Here is a 19,594-nt window from a genome sequence, read left to right as displayed (position 1 = left end):
TCTTCAAAAGTGGCACATAGCAGCTGATGAAATAAGGAGCATCCAATCTCTGTATAAAGAACAGCTCTAGATATTTCGCATGGAAAAGTCTGATGTTGTTGTTCCAACTCGTGGGAGCCGTCATCCAAGTGTTGCTCTTTTGCACTGACCATTCTGTTATTGTGGTCTCCATCACATGACCTTTTCGAGAGATTGGATCCTTGATTACCCCATTTCTTCACAAATACCCTTTCAAATCCCTCACTTGAGGCAATGCAACCCTTGTATAAACTAATGCTCCTTCCAATGTATGAACAAACACCTTCATACTCCATGGAAACCTTCTAGACTGCTGATTTTTCAATGGCTGCTCTTTAGCCTGGCTCTGATACCATGTTGAATTTTCTTAAGAGAAATATTGATTTTCTAATATAATAATTACTTTCCAATGATTTCTTAATCAAGTTGTCTTATGTCACATATATCATTAAGCTATAGCCTATTATACATGGAAAATCTCAACAGTAATGCAATAATGACAAGGGGATCATAAAGAGACAGCCAACAACAAAAGAAACACAAATTTACAATGGGAAAACCCAACCTTGGGAAAAACCCAGCAACCCTCTCTTAGGAGAAATTGTTCAGTTCAGCAAAAATACAATCTGATACTTTCAAGTCAATCTGGGAGCTTCCTAGGGCTAGACCAGCCAAACAGCAGCCCTCATTCACTGACAGTAGTCACTTTCTCTGCCTTCTTGCCCTCTCCACAGGCCTGAGGTAGCTTGGCCGTCTCTACTCAACTTCTGAGGCTTCTTGGCCTTCTCTGCTCAACTTCTGAGGCTTCTCGGTCCCCTCTAGACCTGTGGCCTAGCCTCAGAACAGGCTGTGGCCTTCCTTTTCCTATCTCGGCCAGCCTTCATTTATTTTTATGATATCTTTTTGACCTAATTTATTCTTTTAACTCTGGTTTTTTTTCACAATAGAGATTGGATGTCTAGTTTTATTCCATTCTAATATTAAAGGTCAAATGTCAAGTTTTATTCCATTTTAGTTTATACATGTGACACAGATAGACATGTGGCACATCTCTTCCACTGGGTCGTTGAGTATACCTCACTTCTCTCAATTAGTGTACATACACCAGCATTTCAATGTGCTTGTCTTTATTCAGCATATAGGCTTTTGTCAATCAAAATGCACTAGCATTTGAAGTATCAACTTGGACAGAAGCCTGTACCACAGTCAATGATCCCAGATATTTACTAGCATTGTGTGCTTCAGGAGAGGATAGCAACCTGTACATTTACAATCTGCTTCTGCAATAAATGCATGCACCCATATGCAAGCATACACTGGGAAGCTGTAGTCATGATATTTGTAAATGTTCTGTACCTAGAAGATATATCTCAAACTGTACCTAGAAGATGTATCTCAAACTGAATCTAAACACAAGAAATTGAGAAATAAAGCCATAATGATTAAAGCATGCAGGTTAAAGATGAAAAAGTACTTTTATCAAAGATTCAAACCATTCATTAAGATGGTTACAAGAGGACACATGTATCCTCGATACTTATCTTCTTCATGTCTCAGAAAATATTGACAGGGCATGAATTCACCACTCAGCAGTAGGAATCCTCATCTAATGTGACCCAAAATCTGGAGAAGTCATCTGAAATAGAGCTTCGGCTCACTCATAAGCAAAATACCCCTGCTGGGCACAATCAGGTTGAGATAAAGTAACTAGCGTACTTCAGACAACTTTGTTGGCCCCAACCAGTTCAAGGCAGTGCAATTAGCTGACACAGAAAAGTAAGACCCTGCTCAAAGGCTTGGGCTGTTAAGGACATGTAGTAATCATAAGGTCTTCGGAAAATAGTAAAGTAAAATGGTCTGCAGTTTCACGGACAAGTAATTTTCTTATATAAACACCCACATAAGCAGGTTATCTTGGTTTTCCTTTTAATACAAGGAAAGTAACTACCAATTGTTTCCCAAGCTCTAACAAACTTTGTATGAGATAAAATGATAAATGGCCTAGATCACGAGAGATTCAGAATAGCACACTACCAATCACTAAATCCCAATCTCCCGAAAGACCTTACGAAACAACAGTACATTTACACAGTCATTTTTTTTCTTGAGCTTAATTCTCACAAAATTCAAAAAAAAGGGGGAAAGCATAAGTGCTTCAGAAAAATAATTAAGAGGAGTAGTGCACTGGTCATGCATCTTCACAAGATGTGATTTTTACATAAACACAAGTTTTCACCGAGTAATCTAGGAAGCACTGTTGATTTAGGGATGTCACCTCCTATGTATGCATACAAGTAAGTTATATTGGTCACTCCATATCAAATCGCATCCAACAGTTAACTTTCAGAAAACTGGTAATTTTGCTTATGCTTTACTTACCTGTTGACGCGCTGCCGTTAACTGTGCCAGTTCATCTGCTTCAGAATGTCTCAAAAACCACTGATTTAAAGGATGGTCCTTCGTATCCCCTCTTTTCTTCTCACCAAAATTTCATTGGTGGTCCCTGCTATCAGATCTCATAGCTTGTCAATGAGAACAAAAAACATCTTTTAATGCTAGCAAATTTCAAATTTGTGCCTGTAGCAGTTCAGTTTCCAGTAGAAATTGTTAAATTATATCAGCTTTAGTTCTCAACAAAATAAATATACAGACCAACCTGAAGGGGGTGGTAAGCTCAAGCCAGTCGGTGTTCCAGTTGTGACAACAGCTGGGTGATTACGAGCACGTAAATAGAAAGCTTCCGAAGGCTCCGCAAAGACAATCTCATCATAAGACTCAACAACTACTGGCTTCTTTATTGACTGAGGTCCAGATTCATCCTCAGGATACAATTTTAGATGATGAAATCTGCTTAGAGAGAACACTTCAATGAAAAATAAAGAGGAAAGAGGAATTTTCTAAGGTGCTATTTGTGACATATAAAAAGAATGCACGTCTGCCAATCACAAGATAGACAGAATTAGCTTACAGATCCAGTGGTTTCTCTGCTACGTCGCCGTGGAAAAAGATAGTGATGCTTATCTCAAATTCACCCCACCCAGTTTCAGACAGCTCAAATGGAGCAGATTCCACAACTCTTGTTGGATTGTTGAAGCTAGGGTGCAATTGAAAAACAACTCTTTTAATCGCTACCCCAATATCCTCATTCGTTGCCCCGCGAATATATACAGTCCATCTATGTGAGTGGTACCTTAGAAATAGAAGGAATACACAATCTATCAAATCATGTAATCAATATATTTCCATTATCATTGTAGCAGTAGAGAGTAGAGTCTAGAGCAGTGAGTAATTATTAATGTGGAACAAGATCCCATCATATGGACTCTCGTAATAACTGGCAATACATTAAACAGATAACAACGACACGCTACAAGATAGAGAGGACCCTCAAACTTCAAACCATGGTGCCAATTTCGCCAACAATGTTAAAAGATTTTTCGAAGATCGAGATACCGAGATGGCAGTCCACAACAAAAGGGTTACCCAAAAAAAACTGACAAAGGAAGCACTCACTCGTCTGCCTTTTTCCCCAGCCAGAAAGATATTGTTCCATAGACTACAGGCAGGGTCATCTCCACATCCTTCACCCTTCTTATTTGGTTCTGCAAATTTGGGCAAGCAATGGAACAATTAATGTGGCTTGAGTTAGGTTTTTTGCTGTTTATTATTTTTTCATCCAGGTTTTTGTGTTTCTTTTTTTCTTCCTGCCATGGGATAAATAGAACATGTCCATTGACCAATGACAATGCAATGACAGGAAAGGCCCCAACATATACGTACGGCATTCGAAAACCAGAAGATATAACACCAACCAAAAAAGACATCACCGAAAGAGAATAGGTGGACATATAATCCCTATTCAAAGAAGATTGATAATAGAATGTACAAAGAGAAACCTTTTTTTCATGATCGTCTGTAACCCTTGCTGTCTTCGCACGCTGAATCCTATCCGACTGATCTCCGCTGTTCTTCTTTCCCATAACGCCTGCCAACGATTCAGTTTTTCTGGCCCTGAAATGCCCTGCAACACAACATCACCATCTGTTACGCCAGGCCTGGCATGTCAAATCTACCAGCGTTACTCACACACTATAGAGGGGAAGGTTTGTGGTTAGATGGCGCATTACCAGATGGAGAATTGAATGCCAGGGCTGATGACACAGATAGATTGAACCCAGGATTACTGACACCGGCCGTTATGGTTCAATTCGATCGTGCAAACCTCCCAGTGTATCCAAGATACTCGAAAGCTCTCGCCTCTAAACACGGAAACCACCTTGGTGCATACAAACCCTAATTCGACAGTGGTCTTTAAAACTTATTCAATCGAACAATGGGGATCAGGAACAGATCTAAAGCCCGAGCTAAAGCATATCAATGATACGGGAAATCTGAATGTTGGCGCCCCCCATAAACCTGCAAAGACACCAAATACTGCGTGTGTAAAGCTTTATTGAGCGCCCCCATAAACCTGCAAAGACACCAAATACTGTGTGTGTAAAGCTTTATTGAGACAGGATCAAAATGATGGACTTGGTGAAGATGTGGTGGTGAAGCACAATTAGAAACAGTAAATGGTGTTGCTTGAAATAAATTTAGAATTCTAAAGGGGGCATCCCTCGTAAACGTATAAAGAAATTAAGGAATTCAAAGTGTAAAGTTCTATTGAGAATTGATAAAAATGGTGGAACTTGGTGAAGATGGTTGGTGAATCACAATTAGAACTACAATAAATGGAGTTAGTAAATAAAATTTTCAGACATGTTATTTTTAAGTTTTCTATCGCAATGAGGGCTAAATAGGAGGCATTGAAAACTCTACTTACCTTGTCCTTAATTCTAGATTTCTCCGTAACTTTTAATAGGTCTCCTCCAATTAAATCAAAGACATGAGAGAAGAATTCGGCCAATCACACATCAGGCCCAGGATTTTTATTTTTAACACAACTTTTTAGAGTATTCTCTAATTCTTCTAGAGAGACCTCCCCAAAAAACGAGGGAAATTTTGAATGACTTGCATTTGATCTAGTAAATTATTTATTGCAAGTTACTTGAAATGAGGAGAAGTGGGACAAAACTTCCCTCTTAAGGTCATCTCGGGAGGAAACAACATTTCCATTAACATCATGAATGTTCCAAATATAAAGGTAAACTAGCATATATGTGGAAGAATTTTGGATTTCCATCTCCATTGGAAGTCCAATTGCCCTTATTTTTATCCTTCAATATTCTTCTTTTAACCTTGAGATTTTAAGTTTTCTCGACATAAGGTTACAGAGATGGCTTTTGATTTCAATTGGGAAGGAACTTTTAAAGAGAGAAAGGTTGAAGTGTTTGTACTCCTGATTAATGGATTCATGTTCTATGTTCAAAGCTTTCTTCTTCTCTTTTTCCCATATGATAACTAACTTCTTTAACTCGTTCAACTTAAAAGAAAGATTGCCCATATTAGAAGGATAGTTAGGCTCTCCGAGATTTTGCTAGCTAGTCCTAACTAGCCTAATGAAGGACTTATCCTTAAGCCAAACGTGATTAAATTTGAAGGGATAAAGAGATATCTACTCCTAATGGTCCACTTTGAGGAAAATTGGCATGTGATAAAAAATTCCATATAGGATTATCCAATATCTGAATTTTCTAATGACTCGGGCTACATTTTTTGCCATAAGGAAACGGTTAAGTCTTTTTGCTACTCCTTCAAGACCCACCCAACCATTCCTCCAAGTTGGAGCTAGAGGGGAAGGCAAAATGTCAATTAGATTCACTTCCTAAAAAAAGATTAGAGAAGTAATGGGCCAACAAGTCTATCCTAGCCCTGTTGCCCCAAATTTCGTTAACAGAGATTGTTAGATTTAGGTCTCCAGCAAGATCAAATTATTACAACCTGGGAAACCGCTTTGCTGAAAAGAATCCCATAAAATCCTCCTATCATCATACGGTCCATAATAATTCACCATGGTGACCGTACCAGCTAACCCTCTCAGAGTCCCTATTGTTAGAAAATCAAAAAGGTAAAAAAAAATTCTCTTATTGATAATTACTTGTGATTTCTTTGCATTCTTATTATCTTTCTTATGTTCTTCTATTATCTTAGTTCATCAAGCAATTACCAAAACCAAAACACGAAGATCAAGGACACTAGATGTTGGCACTTCTCGGCCTGCTTGCACTATTTCTAAAATTTGACTTTCTTTTACTTCTGAAATTTCGACTTGCCTTTATATACATGTCTTTGCTCCTTACTTAGGTTGACTTGTCCTTCTTTGAGGTCGACTTGGTGGAGGAGGCCTAGAAGACCTAAAATACAATAATAATAATAAAAATATTTCTTGACAAGAGAAGCCCAAGAACGGTCTTTTACATTATGACATGGACAAGGACACTTGACATAAACCCTATAAGCCGGTAATGGAGGCTATGACCTATAAATAATTGACCCAAACATGAGACCCATGCTTTAATAAGTTAATTTTCTCAATAATAAAAATCTATTTTTCTTTCTTTTGATAATTACATTACATCATGACTCAAATACAATTATGAAGACCAACACTAGTTACATTCTTCAACACTCCCTCTTAACCAGAGAGGTATTCATAATTACATATATATAGAGGTACATGTAAGGTCTCAAAATGAACTACGAAGAGTTCTAGCACACTCAATGTTGCAGACTAGATACCTGTCAAGGGTATTCTATCTAGGTGGGACTAAGATGGACTCAAGCTTTCAGCCACCCAAGGTACCATCAGGTTTACTAGCTAACCATCAACCTAGGGATCTAGGTCAGAGCTCCATGACCAATGACACCCTCCCTCTTTGGGATCTAGACATCAACACGTAGGCCGGCCAAATGTCCTCCCAACATCCATCATTAGATGCTTCAACTCTCCCTATCAAACTAGTTATATCAATTTATCGAGCATGCTTCCAAAGTGTTCATTCTTCTTATGGGGAGATTTACCTGTACAAACACAACCCCAATTAGTAATAAACTTTCAAATACAAGTAAACGAAAACCTTTGGGTCCTCAATCATCCTAATGCCACTTATATCAAGTTATTCATATGCAACTAGTCAAATCTTTTATTCTTTCATTTCTTCAACAACACCAATACATCCTTAATACATTGTAGTACTTTCATTCATTCTTCGATTTCTTCTTCAAGGTATCATGACTATCATAATATGCCCTCCCTCTTAACTAGGGGGATGTACTCTTTTCTTCTAACCATGCTCCCTCTTAACTTGGGGAGATCAAACACTTCCTTCCTCTATAACATCATAGAACCTTTCATAACTTCATTCCTTCTTACGACGTCAAGGTCATCTTGATCATCATCTTTCTTATAGCTTCCTTCATCATGCTTACCAATCAAGTCTTCTTCACTTACGAACATCTTCAACCTCTTGAAGATTATGAACCTACAAAACTTTAATAGCAAGTACAACCAAAATACATATACAGAAGCATGAATATAACTATATCAAGATTATGTCAATGTAATGGAAGCATAAAAACCAGTCAAATACCTAAACCTAGTTAGGTTCATAATCAACAAGAGACTCATACTCAACTTCAACCTCTTGCTAGGATTTTGTCACAACATTTAAACTCCATATTCGAGACACAAAACCTTAATATCAACAATTCAATCAAATAAAAATCCAAGCATAGTTATATACATCAACAATATGCTTTTACATGTTAGACTTCCACTAGGGTTAGTTGCAAATACTAATTCATCATCAAAACTAAATCATATCTAAAATTAAAAACATCATATTCTCCTAGGATATCAATCTCTACTAGGGATTTGTTACATACCCTAGAATTCTCAAACTAAAACATGAGTATCAACAATTAAGTTAGCATACTCGCATATACATATCTAGGATTTCACGTACTGGCATTTTACATCAATATTCATACATACTAGGTAAACCCAGGGTAAACATCAATACATCAAAGCTATATATACAACAATTTTCTCCGGACTATGGTTTTGATCATACAGACGATAATACACCTATGTTTTCAATCCTAGGGTCTTGACTATAAACCCTAATTTACCAAACACTAAATTTCTAAGGTTTCAATACATAACTTAGACATTAACAGTGAACCCTAAAGGACTAGGGTTTCTATCATAACAATACCAAACCCTAAACATAAAATAAATAGGTTTTCTAGATTCATCAACAACCCTGAGTAAATTAGGGTTTTATAATCAATATTGACACACCCTTAGGTTAGGGCTTTATAATGAACCTTTTAGGGTTCCATAAGAATGATCAAATGATAATATACCGAGGGTAGATTTAATCTAATGGTTAATTACCCTTAACAAGAATCTTTATGATTCAAAACCCTAGACTTAAATATTTCAGTAATGTAATGCAAATTTCAAAAGAGAATGAACATACCTTTTGCATGCAGAGAACTTTATAACAAAGCTTATAGTCTAAGACATACCTTAAGTTGACTCTTAACAAACCTTGTAGGACATCAATTCTGAAGGACTTCTTTTGCAATAGAACTTCTTCCATGCTTCAAGTTTGTCCTTTGAAGTCTTCTCCATACTTTTGTGTATTCTGCAACCTTTCCTACCATGGGAAATATAAAGAGAAGGTTATTAGCATGCAATACAAACAAATCTTGATGTTATGAGGAAACCATACATGAAAGATGAAAACAAAGAACAAAATACTTATCTTTTGGTAAAATGGTGGAGGCTCCGTCTTAATTTAATCTTTTGGAGGGACACCTACAACTTTATCAAAACAATTCAAGAATTCTTAACAAGACATGTTAGATCCATGAGTTATAGAAATCAAAACATAAAGGAAACCAATTAAAAACTTAAAAATAGAAGACTAAGAGGGACAAGAGAGAGGGAACTTAGTAGTATGAGTCTTTGACTTTTGATTCTTCAGCCTTTCTCTTCTTAGGTGGAGCTTCCTCGACAATATTTGCATGTTCTCTTTCTTTCTACCCATTCCTTGGATTCTCCGGACATTGATTTTTATAATGACCCATCTTATGGCAATTGTAGCATTCAACCTTTGATAGGTCTACTTTCTTCTTTGGTCCTTTGAATTTCTTGAAGATTCCCTTCTTGTCTTGATGAGCGGAATAGGCATTTGAGATGTTCTCTTCTTCATCCTCCTTTTCATTATTTACTAAAGATATTCGAGCTTCTTCTTGACTGCATGCATTCCAAATTTCTTCAAATGTTGGAGTATCCTTCCAACTGTTGATTCTTGATGCAAAAGCACTCCAAGATTTCGGTAGACCTAGAAGAGCAGTAATTACGAGCTCTTTTTCTGGTACAATTTCATCTATTGCTTGGATTTCATCTTTGATTCTAGATATCCTTATAAAGTAGGATGCCACAATATCGTCTTTTGTCATCTTGATAGTTCTTAATTCATTCTTGAGGCTTTCTATTTGACCAATGTTCTTGATGGTGAATAATTTGGAGAGAGCCTCATACATTTCTTGAGTGGAATCTATGTTGGATATATATGGAATGAGGTTGTCCTTTACTCCATCCACTATTAGGTTCATGGCCAAGATTTCGATTTCTCTGTGTTGGAAATACTGAGAGGGGGGTGAATCAATATTTCTTTTCAATTGTTATATTTTTTTTACCAGTTAGATAACGTGAACACAAAAACAACAATGATAGAATAAATAATTTTATTAATCAGAAATAACGAGGACTCCAATCCTCTTCTTTACAATAAATTAAGTATAATAATGTGTAGGGCTCCAACCCTAGATGAAGACACCAATCCTCAATCTCACAGGCTCCAACCTGTAGTTTGCCAAGCACCGACTTTGACTTCCCAAGGCTCCAACCTTGTCACTTTGAGGCACCAACCTCTAGGGATCCAACCCCATCTCTGGTACAGGCTCCAACCTGGTCTTCTTAAGAACGCCTATGCTCTAGGGCTCCAACCCGCTGCTTCAATCTGTATTTTTACAAGCACCAACTTGGACTTCACAAGGCTCCAAACTCTAGGGCTCCAACCCTATCTTCACAAGGCACCAACCTTGTCGTTATGAGGCTCCTACCTCTAGGGCTCCAAACCTTAGCTGCAATTCGTCAAGATAAGTTTGATGATTCTTTATGGCTCCCAATATCTTCTGCAACAAGCCTTGTCTATCTTCAACAATGCCTCCTCCAAATCACTTCATCAATGACAACCTTGTTTTCTTAGAAGGTGTCACAATAGCTCTTCATGGTACCCAAACAATCTCTCCCTTTATCACCTCATGATTGCTTCAACGCATCATAGTCTCCAATAATATCTCCAAGACCTTCAATATGTCTTCAATAGGCAGCCCAAGTTCTGCACCTGCTCTAAGCCTCTTCAAGGGCTTCTTCAAGAACTCTTCAAGGGAGTCTTCACAATGCTTCAACAACAAGATATTTCTTAATGTTGCTACTGTAATTTGAGTTTCTTCAAAGAAATAGGTCCAAGCCTTCTTTCAAGATGATTGTCTTGAGTTAACTCCCAAGGATGTTTGTCCGAGCTCTCCACAAATGACACTATTAATCTAAGTCTCTCAAAATTGTTTACTAGTTCGGGGTCTGCACAAGTATGAACTCTCTATTCTTTGTAGTGTAGGCCGAGCTCTCAACTAACACAGGTGATTGTCCTTAAAGTAATCATGGATTTGATGTGTAGTATGAGCTCCACAGGTAACTATAACTCCAAGCATTTAAGTTATTCTCCTCCACAGGTAGTCTGAATATTACTTCACACTTTTATATTAAGATCTGGACTCCACCAGGACTGCACTACCCACGAATCTGCAGTCTACTGAAACTGCAATGTCCCACAGATATGGGCTTCACCAAAACTGAAATGTTCCTCGATCTAAGCCATAGGTCTTCTACAGATCCGATTTCTGAGCTCTAGAGCAGATATCCCCAAACAATTTTATACTTCAATTCCTTCTTGTTGTTCCTTGTTCAAAAGTTGCGAACTGTAATGTATCTTTGTAGTAGATCTTCACTAAATCGATACTTGAAATTAAGTATTTGACTTGTGTTTATACGAGTTTGCTAATAAATGAAAATACATGTTCATTAGAGGAGGTTGACTTGTGCATGAGGTGGCACATTGAAAATATATTAAATAGTTGTTAGAAGGAGTCTTTGTTAATAATTGACCAAATATAACATAGTTTCATTGTTACGGAAACCATATTATAATAGCAAGATAGGAGGGGTCATAGAAAATAACGTGAAACCATATTATAATGGATGCCAGGATGTCCCACATGCCACATTATCACTTTACGCTTCGTACATCGGCACCACATGGATATCGGAGGTTTGTATCAGAAGCTTTAACATGACACAACCTGCAAAACTTGTGATATAGGAAAGTTCCAATGAGGTGGACACGATATTATATTAGACATGTTATGATAAGGGCAATTGCGTCTGCGACTATATCGACAATCGGAAATTGGAGGGTCTTGTCGAAGGAGTCATTCAAAAGTTTCGATAAAGTGGCGGACGCGATTTAATAATTAAATCGTTAACTTAAATCAAGTGGGGTCCACATATCGGAAGTCGGAGATCGAAGGTCCATATTGGACATCGGAGATCAGAGGTCCATATCGTACATCGGAGATAGGAGGTCCATATCACAGATTAGAGCTTAGATCTTATCGGAGATCGAAGTTTTGAGTGCTGACACACAATAAAAGAACATCGATATAAAAACGCAAAAATGATATTTCTCTGGTTTGGTTTTATTATATGCATTGTGATATATTACGATAATGGATTATTAAGGTTTCCAAAGTCTATTACTTTGATAACACTGCTTTTTCCTTTTGGCTCTTTCTCTTGGGCATATGCGGTCTTAATCCTTTTCCTGGATCCTCTCCTTTCTGTATTCTCTCCCCCTTTGGCATCAATGGCAAATGGGGTGCTTTGTAATTTTTTAATGAATTTTACTACCTATTTGAAGGACATCTCAACAATAGTTGGGTTTCCTTGACCTGCTACTCTTTCTTATCATGTTGCTTCTTCTGTTGTTGCTTATACAACTCCCCCTGAACACGTGCTCCCTTTTTTGTCATCATCATGTTGCTCAATCACTTCTGTCATTCTGTTATATAGTTCTCTAATGGCGCTATATTGATCTAGGTTTGTTTTACTCCATCCATCAAGTATTATAATATTTGGTTATATATTCGTCTTTGATTCAGATGTTGTCTGCTTCCACTAATGTCATTTCCAGATTTTAGCTCTGTTCAGAATCTTTTGAGATCAACTTCATTTTTCTGTTTTTTACCAAGCATTTACTGCCTTTTGCTATTAGTTTGATCTTAGCAACCCTTAATTTTCCAACGCTGGTGATTGTTTACAATTCAATTGTACATGATTGATCATCTCCCCTCGCCTGCATAAACTCCTCTAGCTCTCTTGTTTGCTTTAGACAAGAAAGATTGTTGCAAGTGGAAGATATCTTCAATCAATGGAGTTACTTCTAGGAGATGATATTTCAAGATATATGCCTCATAGCACAATTGTCCATATGTGACACATCAAGTATCTCATAGGGCTCTTCACAGATAACTTCTGCAAGAACAGTTCAGAAACACAAGCTCCCCCTAATAGTATGGATGGTCTCTTCTTGGCAGAATCTCATCATCAAAATCTGTCAAAGATGTATTCATCAGATCAATAACATGTGTTGTTGCCTTGAGTGTTCAAGTGGATTTCTAATCCAATCTTATTCTTTCTCCAAACTTGTGTGACTTTCTTTTCTTGCTTGGTAGTTATGCTTTGAGCTTGGTTAGAGACCCAATTCAAATTACAATTACGAGCCATATGAACAATATTATGACATTTGTAGCATTCAATTTTGTACATAAATGAGGAAGCATAATTTCCTCATGCAAAATTGCTTATGGGAAACTGATGGGGATGATTGTATTTGCCCTTGTGGTATGTCCTACAATCCTTTGCCATGTGCCCAAAATTTGTGCAAGAATAACAATAACCATGAAATAAATTTTGGTACCTGGGAAATGATGATTGCCTTGATGCACTTCTGAAACCATTTCGCCTCAGAATTCTTTGATGATATCCATTTCCTCTTACATCATTGACACTTTCTGCATAGTTTTGTCTCGATGTACTTTTAAAGTTATTTTGTCTTGGAAGCCTTTGATCAAATTTATTTCCTCTTGCAGTCTTGACACCATCTTCACATCTTCTTGGAGTAGGGTTTCTTCCAATGTCATCTTGACTCTTCTCTTTGCCTTTGTTGTAACTAAGGACATCAATATTTCTTCCAAGTTTCTCCACATCTTGTTGTTTGAAGCAATAAGAGTTGCTTCACTTTTGTTTGAGGATACACCTGCATAACGGAGACATGTTTTATCAAATGGAGATCTCTGATGGCTCAGCATGTCATCCAAAGCTTGAGAACTTTTCAAGGTTTTGTGCAGTAATTCAACTTCTTTCCTTAGTGAAACAATCTCTTCTTCCATTTTTCCACAATCATCATTTTTCGTAGCTAATTGTTTCTCAATTTCTTCCTTGACTCGTGTTGCTTCATTATCTTCTACTTTAAGGGAGATGATATCTGATTTCATTCTGAAGATTTCTTCATTCTCCTTTGCTAGATTGATCTCCATTTCTTCTTTCAACCTTGTTGCTTCACATGTTTCAGCCTTTTCTTCATCCTTTTCTTCTAGTTGGCTTGTCATGGCATTTCTTTCCTTTTATGCTTCATCAACTTGTCCTTCTATGAGTGCCAAAGCTTCCATTACCTTCCCAGCCCTCTGTGCTTGTTTCTTTGCTTCTTCTAGTTGGGATCTAAGGGAGGAGACCTCTTCCTTGAATTAACCAATTTTTGCTTCAAGTTTGTTCAAGATCTCGTGTCTTTGTTCAATGTGGCTTGACAAAGTGTCTTCCTTTTTCTTTGCTTTATCCAATTGATTTGTCATGGATATGACTTCTTCATGATGCTTTCTCTTGTTTTGATGAAATTCTTCCTTAAGCCTAGTGAGCTCCTCATCTCTTTCTTAAACTTGAAGCCTGAATAGGTTAACTTCCTTCCTTGTCTTGTCAAGGTCATGGTCACCACCTTGTGATTTCTTCTTGAGCTCCTCATTCTCCTTTTTCAAACTGCTTATATCTTCTAGGACAGCCACAAGCTTCACCATGAGATCTTCTTCGAAGTCATATTTACTCTCTTCATCTTCTAGTTCTTCCTTGGCCTTGATGTCTACGCTCGTGTTTTTAGCTTCCTTAATGGATTTCAAATTTCCTTCTCGCTTTCCATCATCTTATTGTCTTGCAGTTATGGTCAATGCTTCTCTTGAGTGAAGACCTTCGAATTTGTCCCACATACCTTTTGCTGATGAACATTTCTCCACTTTGGTCTTTGTAACATCTGGTAACCCACTCAAGATTGCTTTCATTGCTCTTGCATTATATTCCTTGGATTCTTCTTCCATCGAATTTTCAGTAATCACTTATTCCCAGACTTCAACATCTTGAGCCATTAAGAAATCCCTCATTCCCATCTTCCATATATCAAAGTTTCCATTGAACAATGGAAATTTCTCAATTTGATTGTCTTCAGTTTTCATGGATGAGGAAGAGACATCATTAGACGGATTGGATGATTCTTCCATATATCAAAGTTTCCATTGAACAATGGAAATTTCTCAATTTGATTGTCTACAGTTTTCATGGATGAGGAAGAGACAACATTAGACGGATTGGATGATTTCTTCCTTGGCTTTACCATTTGTGTTCTAAGGATCAACCTTCAAGTTTTTAAGCTTTGAGTGAAGGTACCACCTCTGATACCAATTGTTGAAAATACTGAGACGAAGGTGAATCAATATTTCTTTTCAATTGTTATTTTTTTTACTTGTCAGATCACTTATAACTTGAACAAAAAAGGAACAATGATAGAATAATTTTTTTTATTAATCAGAAATAACAAGGACTCCAATCCTCTTGTTTACAATAAATTAAGTACAATAATGTGTAGAGCTCCAAACCTAGATGAGGACACTAATCCTTAATCTCATAGGCTTCAACCTGTAGTTTTCCAAGCACTGACTTGGAATTCCCAATGCTCCAACCTTGTCACTTTGAGGCACCAACCTTTAGGGCTCCAACCCTATCTCTAGTATAGGCTCCAAACTGGTCTTCTTGAGGACTCCTATCCTCTAGGGCTCCAACCCACTGCTTCAATCTGTACTTTTCCAAGCACCAACTTAGACTTCACGAGACTCCAACCCTATCTTCCCAAGGCACCAACTTTGTCTCTATGAGGTTCCTACCTATAGGGATCCAACCTTTAGCTACAATGCCTCCTCCAAATCACTTCATCAATGACAACCCTATTTTCTTAGAAGGTGTCACCACAACTCTTCATGGTACCCAAACTATCTCTCCCTTTGTCACCTCATGATTGCTTCAACACATCATACTCTCCAATAATATCTCCAAGACCTTCAAGATGTCTTCAATAGGTAGCCCAAGTTTTGCACCTGCTCTAAGCCTCTTCAAGTGCTTCTTCAAGAACTCTTCAAGGGAGTCTTCACAATGCTTCAACAACAAGATATTTCTTAATCCTGCTATTGTAATCTGAGTTTCTTCAAAGCAACAGGTCTGATCCTTCTTTCAAGATGATTGTCTTGAGTTAACTCCAAAGATGTTTATTCGAGCTCTCCACAAATGACATTGTTAATCTGAGCCTCTCAAACTGTTTATTGGTTCGGGGTCTACACAAGTCCGAGTTGTCTATTCTTGGATTGTAGGTCAAGCTCCCAACAAACACATGTGATTGTCCTTAAAGTAATCACAGATCCGATGTGTAGTCCGAGCTCCACAGGTAACTATACCTCTGAGTCGTTAAGTTGTTTCCCCTGCACTGATAGTCTGAATATTACTTCACACTTTTATATTAAGATCTGGACTCCACCAGGACTGCACTACCCACGAATCCATGCTCTACCGAAACTGCAATGTCTCACATATATAAGCTTCACCGAAACTGAAATGTTCCTCGATTTGAGTCACATGTCTTCTACAAATCTGATTTTCAAGCTCTATAGTAGATATCCCCAAACAATTTAATCCTTCAATTCCTTCTCGGTGTTCCTCGTTCACAAGTTGTGAACTGTAATGTATCTTTGTAGTACATCTTCACCGAATCTATACTTGAAATGAAGTATTTGACTTGTATTTATACGAGTTTCTCCAATAAATGAAAAGACACATTCATTAGAGGATAGGCCGACTTGTGCATGAGGTGTCACATTGAAAATATATTAAATAGTTGTTAGAAGGGGTCTTTGTTAATAATCGACCAAATATAAATTGTTTCATTGTTACGAAAACCATATTATAATAACAAGATAGGATGGGTCATAGCGAATAACGAGAAACCATATTATAATGGATCTCGGGAGATCCCACATGCCAGATCATCACTTTACTCTTTGTACATCAGCACCACATCGATATCAAAGGTTTGTATCAGAAGCTTTAACACGACACGACATGCAAAACTTGTGATATAGGAAAGCTTCGATGAGACAGACGCGATATTATATTAGACATGTTATGATAAAGCTAACCGGGTCCGCGACCATATCAACAATCGACAATCAGAGGGTCTTATCGAAGGTCATTCAAAAGTTCTTATAAAGTGGCAGATGCGATTTAAAAATTAAATCGTTAACTTAAATCAAGTTGGGTCCACATATCAGAAGTCGGAGATCGGAGGTCCATATCACGCATTGGGTATCGAGGTCCATATCGCACATCGGATATCGGAGGTCCATATCGCATATCAGTGCTTAGGTCTTATCGGAGATTGAAGATCAGAGTTTTGAGTGGTGACACACAATAAAAAAAATGTCGATATAAAAAAGCCAAAATGATATTTCTCCAATTTGGTTTTATTATATGCATTGTGGTATATTCTAATAATGGATTATTAAGGTTTCTAAATTCTATTACTCTTATAACACTACTTTTCCTTTTGGCTCTTTCTCTTGGGCATATGCCATCATCTCTTGGATCTGCTCCTCCTTGGCTTGTCTTGGCTCCTGCTCTTGGCTTCCGATGGCTTTCCTTTGGCTCCCAATGACTTCTCTTTGAACTGGTTCTCGCTCTTCTCTTTTGTACTACTCCTCTTGCTCCTTGGGACTACTTCTTGCGTCCAGCGCTTCTTGGGACTCTGTCTATATATATATATATATATTCAATCCATATGGCCATCAATGACAAAACTGACATATCAACACTATGAACTTTGCTTTCTCTACTTCATTTGTAGGCTTCTTGATTTTTTCCTTGAACTAGATCCAAAACTTTTTTTCTTTTCAAGGATGAGACCTATTCTTTTTTTCCAGGCCCTGTAGTTGGAGGCTCCTTCTAGCTTGTTTTCTCCCTTCATTGAGTTTGACATAATTCTTGTAGATAATAGACTTCTCTTTTTATATAATCCTTTTTCATTAAGATGACCTTCTTTCAATCTCCTTTTTATTCTATAGATATTTAGGTTGCCTTTTTCCTTCTTCTTCACCTTAGCTCTGATACCATGTTAAAAAATCGTAAAGGCAGAAAGATTGTCTCTTGTTGATAATTACTTGTGATTTCTTTGCTTTCTTATTATCTTTCTTATGTTTTTATTTGATCTTATTTCATCAAGCAATTACCAAAACCAAAACATAAAGATCAAGGACACCACATGTAGGCACTCAGCCAAGGCTAAAAACCCTTTATAGGCAAAAACCCAGTCAAAGAAATCTTCCTTCTGTAAATCAAAATGAGATAGACCAAGACCTTTGACCTACAAACCTTCCTCCTCCACCAAGTCATCTTTCCAATAAGATACATCAACCTTCAATAGTCTCTTCTTGTCCAACAGTTACAACCCAGCATCAACCCAAAAATTTCGGCCCTAACTTCTTCAGAATTTCAAAGTTGCATGCATTTATGAAATTTTCGGCCTTCCTGCACTTTTCGTTCTACTTGCACTTCTCGGCCTTCCTGCACTTCTCGCCCTGCCTGCACTATTTCTAAAATTCAACTTTCTTTTACTTTTGAAATTTTAACTTGCCTTTATATAGGTCTTTTTGCCCCTTAGTTAGGTTGACTTGTCCTTCTTTGAGGTTGGCTTGGTGGAGGAGGCTTAGAAGACCTAAAATACAATAAAATAATTTTCTTTCTTGACAAGACAAGCCCAAGAAGGGTCTTTTACATTATGACATGGACAAGGACACTTGACATAAACCCTAGAAGCCTACAATGGAGGCTATGACCTATAAATAATTGACCCAGGCATGAAACCCATGCTTTAATAAGTCGATTTTCTCAATAATAATAAAATATGTTTCTTTCTTCTGATAATTAAATTACATCATGACTTAAATACAATTATGAAGATTGACACTAGTTACATTTTTCAACACCTTCAGGAATAATGCCCACATTTTATTGGAAAGCTTCTAAGGAAGCTTGGTTTGGGTCCCAGATAGTAGCTAGCCCTCCAAACAAACCATCAGCATCCATCGCACAAACACACCACCTTGACCAAATTTTAGAAAAAATCTCCTTAGCTTTAACAACAGGCACCATAGTTTCATGTAACAAAATTATTAACGACCTAAGAGACTTTATCAACCTCCTAAGGGAATAATATTTGGAGCTTCCCCCTACTCCTCTCTCTGCAACCTTGTATACAAATTCATCTCAAAAGCTATAGCTAATAGACTAAAGGTGAAGTTGTCTAAGGTCATATAGTTACAACAATTTGGTCTTCTTCCAAGAAGGCAGATTCATGAGGAAATTGGGATAACCCAAGAATGCTTGCACTCTATTAAAGTAAAAAGGATAAAGGCCCCAAATTTTAAAATGGATTTGGTAAAAGCTTATGATAGCGATAACTGGGACTTTCTCAGGCTTCTTCTGATTCATATAGGTCTGGGGTATTCAGTCACCAACTGGATCATGGCCTGTGTCACTTCGACAAATTTTGTTTTATTAATCAATGGTTCTTCTACTGAATTTTTTCATAGCTCAAGGAGCCTCATACAGGGTTGTCCCTTATCTCCCCTTCTCTTTTTGTTGATAATCGAATGCCTAAGCAAAATGATCCTTAAAGAAAAATGGGAAGGAAGGATTAAAGGAATTAAAGTAACTTCTTCTCGTCTTATTACTCACTTTCTCTTTGTTGATGATGTGCTTATTATGGGAGAAGGATCGATGGAAGAATGGTTGGCCTTTAAAAGGATTATTTCCACCTTTTGTCTTGCTACGGGAATGGAGATTAGTACTAGTAAATACATTTCCCTCCAACACAATTTAAGAGCCCCTGCCTTGTTTGAGATAACAGATTTATGCCCCTACAAAGTCGAATATTTGGACGTCGGTCTTAAATATTTAGGCTTTTGGCTAAAGCCAAATAATTATAAGGAAGAGGATTGTTATGGTTGGTTAGGAAAGTGGAGTAGAAAGTTGAACGTTGGTGCTACAGGTGGTTGTCCTTAAAAGGGTGCATGGTAC

The 19,594-nt window shown here is 37.5% G+C and overlaps 1 pseudogene across 1 annotated transcript in view; it reads right to left on the bottom strand.

Annotated features, from left to right (window-relative positions):
* Window positions 1-4,644, bottom strand: part of LOC149140540 (transcription initiation factor TFIID subunit 14b-like) — a 59,798-nt pseudogene extending 55,154 nt beyond the window's left edge. The window contains exons 1-6 of the transcript XR_016265025.1: window positions 4,146-4,644; window positions 3,915-4,039; window positions 3,532-3,620; window positions 2,987-3,208; window positions 2,675-2,865; window positions 2,398-2,540 (exon numbers count right to left, since the gene is read on the bottom strand). The product of XR_016265025.1 is annotated as a transcription initiation factor TFIID subunit 14b-like (transcript). The remainder of the gene's footprint in view (window positions 1-2,397; window positions 2,541-2,674; window positions 2,866-2,986; window positions 3,209-3,531; window positions 3,621-3,914; window positions 4,040-4,145) is intronic.
* Window positions 4,645-19,594: the final 14,950 nt, after the last annotated feature.

This window comes from Pinus tabuliformis, chromosome X, assembly GCF_031772625.1.
Source record: "Pinus tabuliformis cultivar Carrire ecotype Pingquan chromosome X, CPIR1, whole genome shotgun sequence".
Lineage (NCBI taxonomy): Eukaryota > Viridiplantae > Streptophyta > Pinopsida > Pinales > Pinaceae > Pinus > Pinus tabuliformis.
The sequence above is the reverse complement of the archived record's forward strand: the minus strand, read 5'-3'. Positions and strand labels throughout refer to the sequence as shown.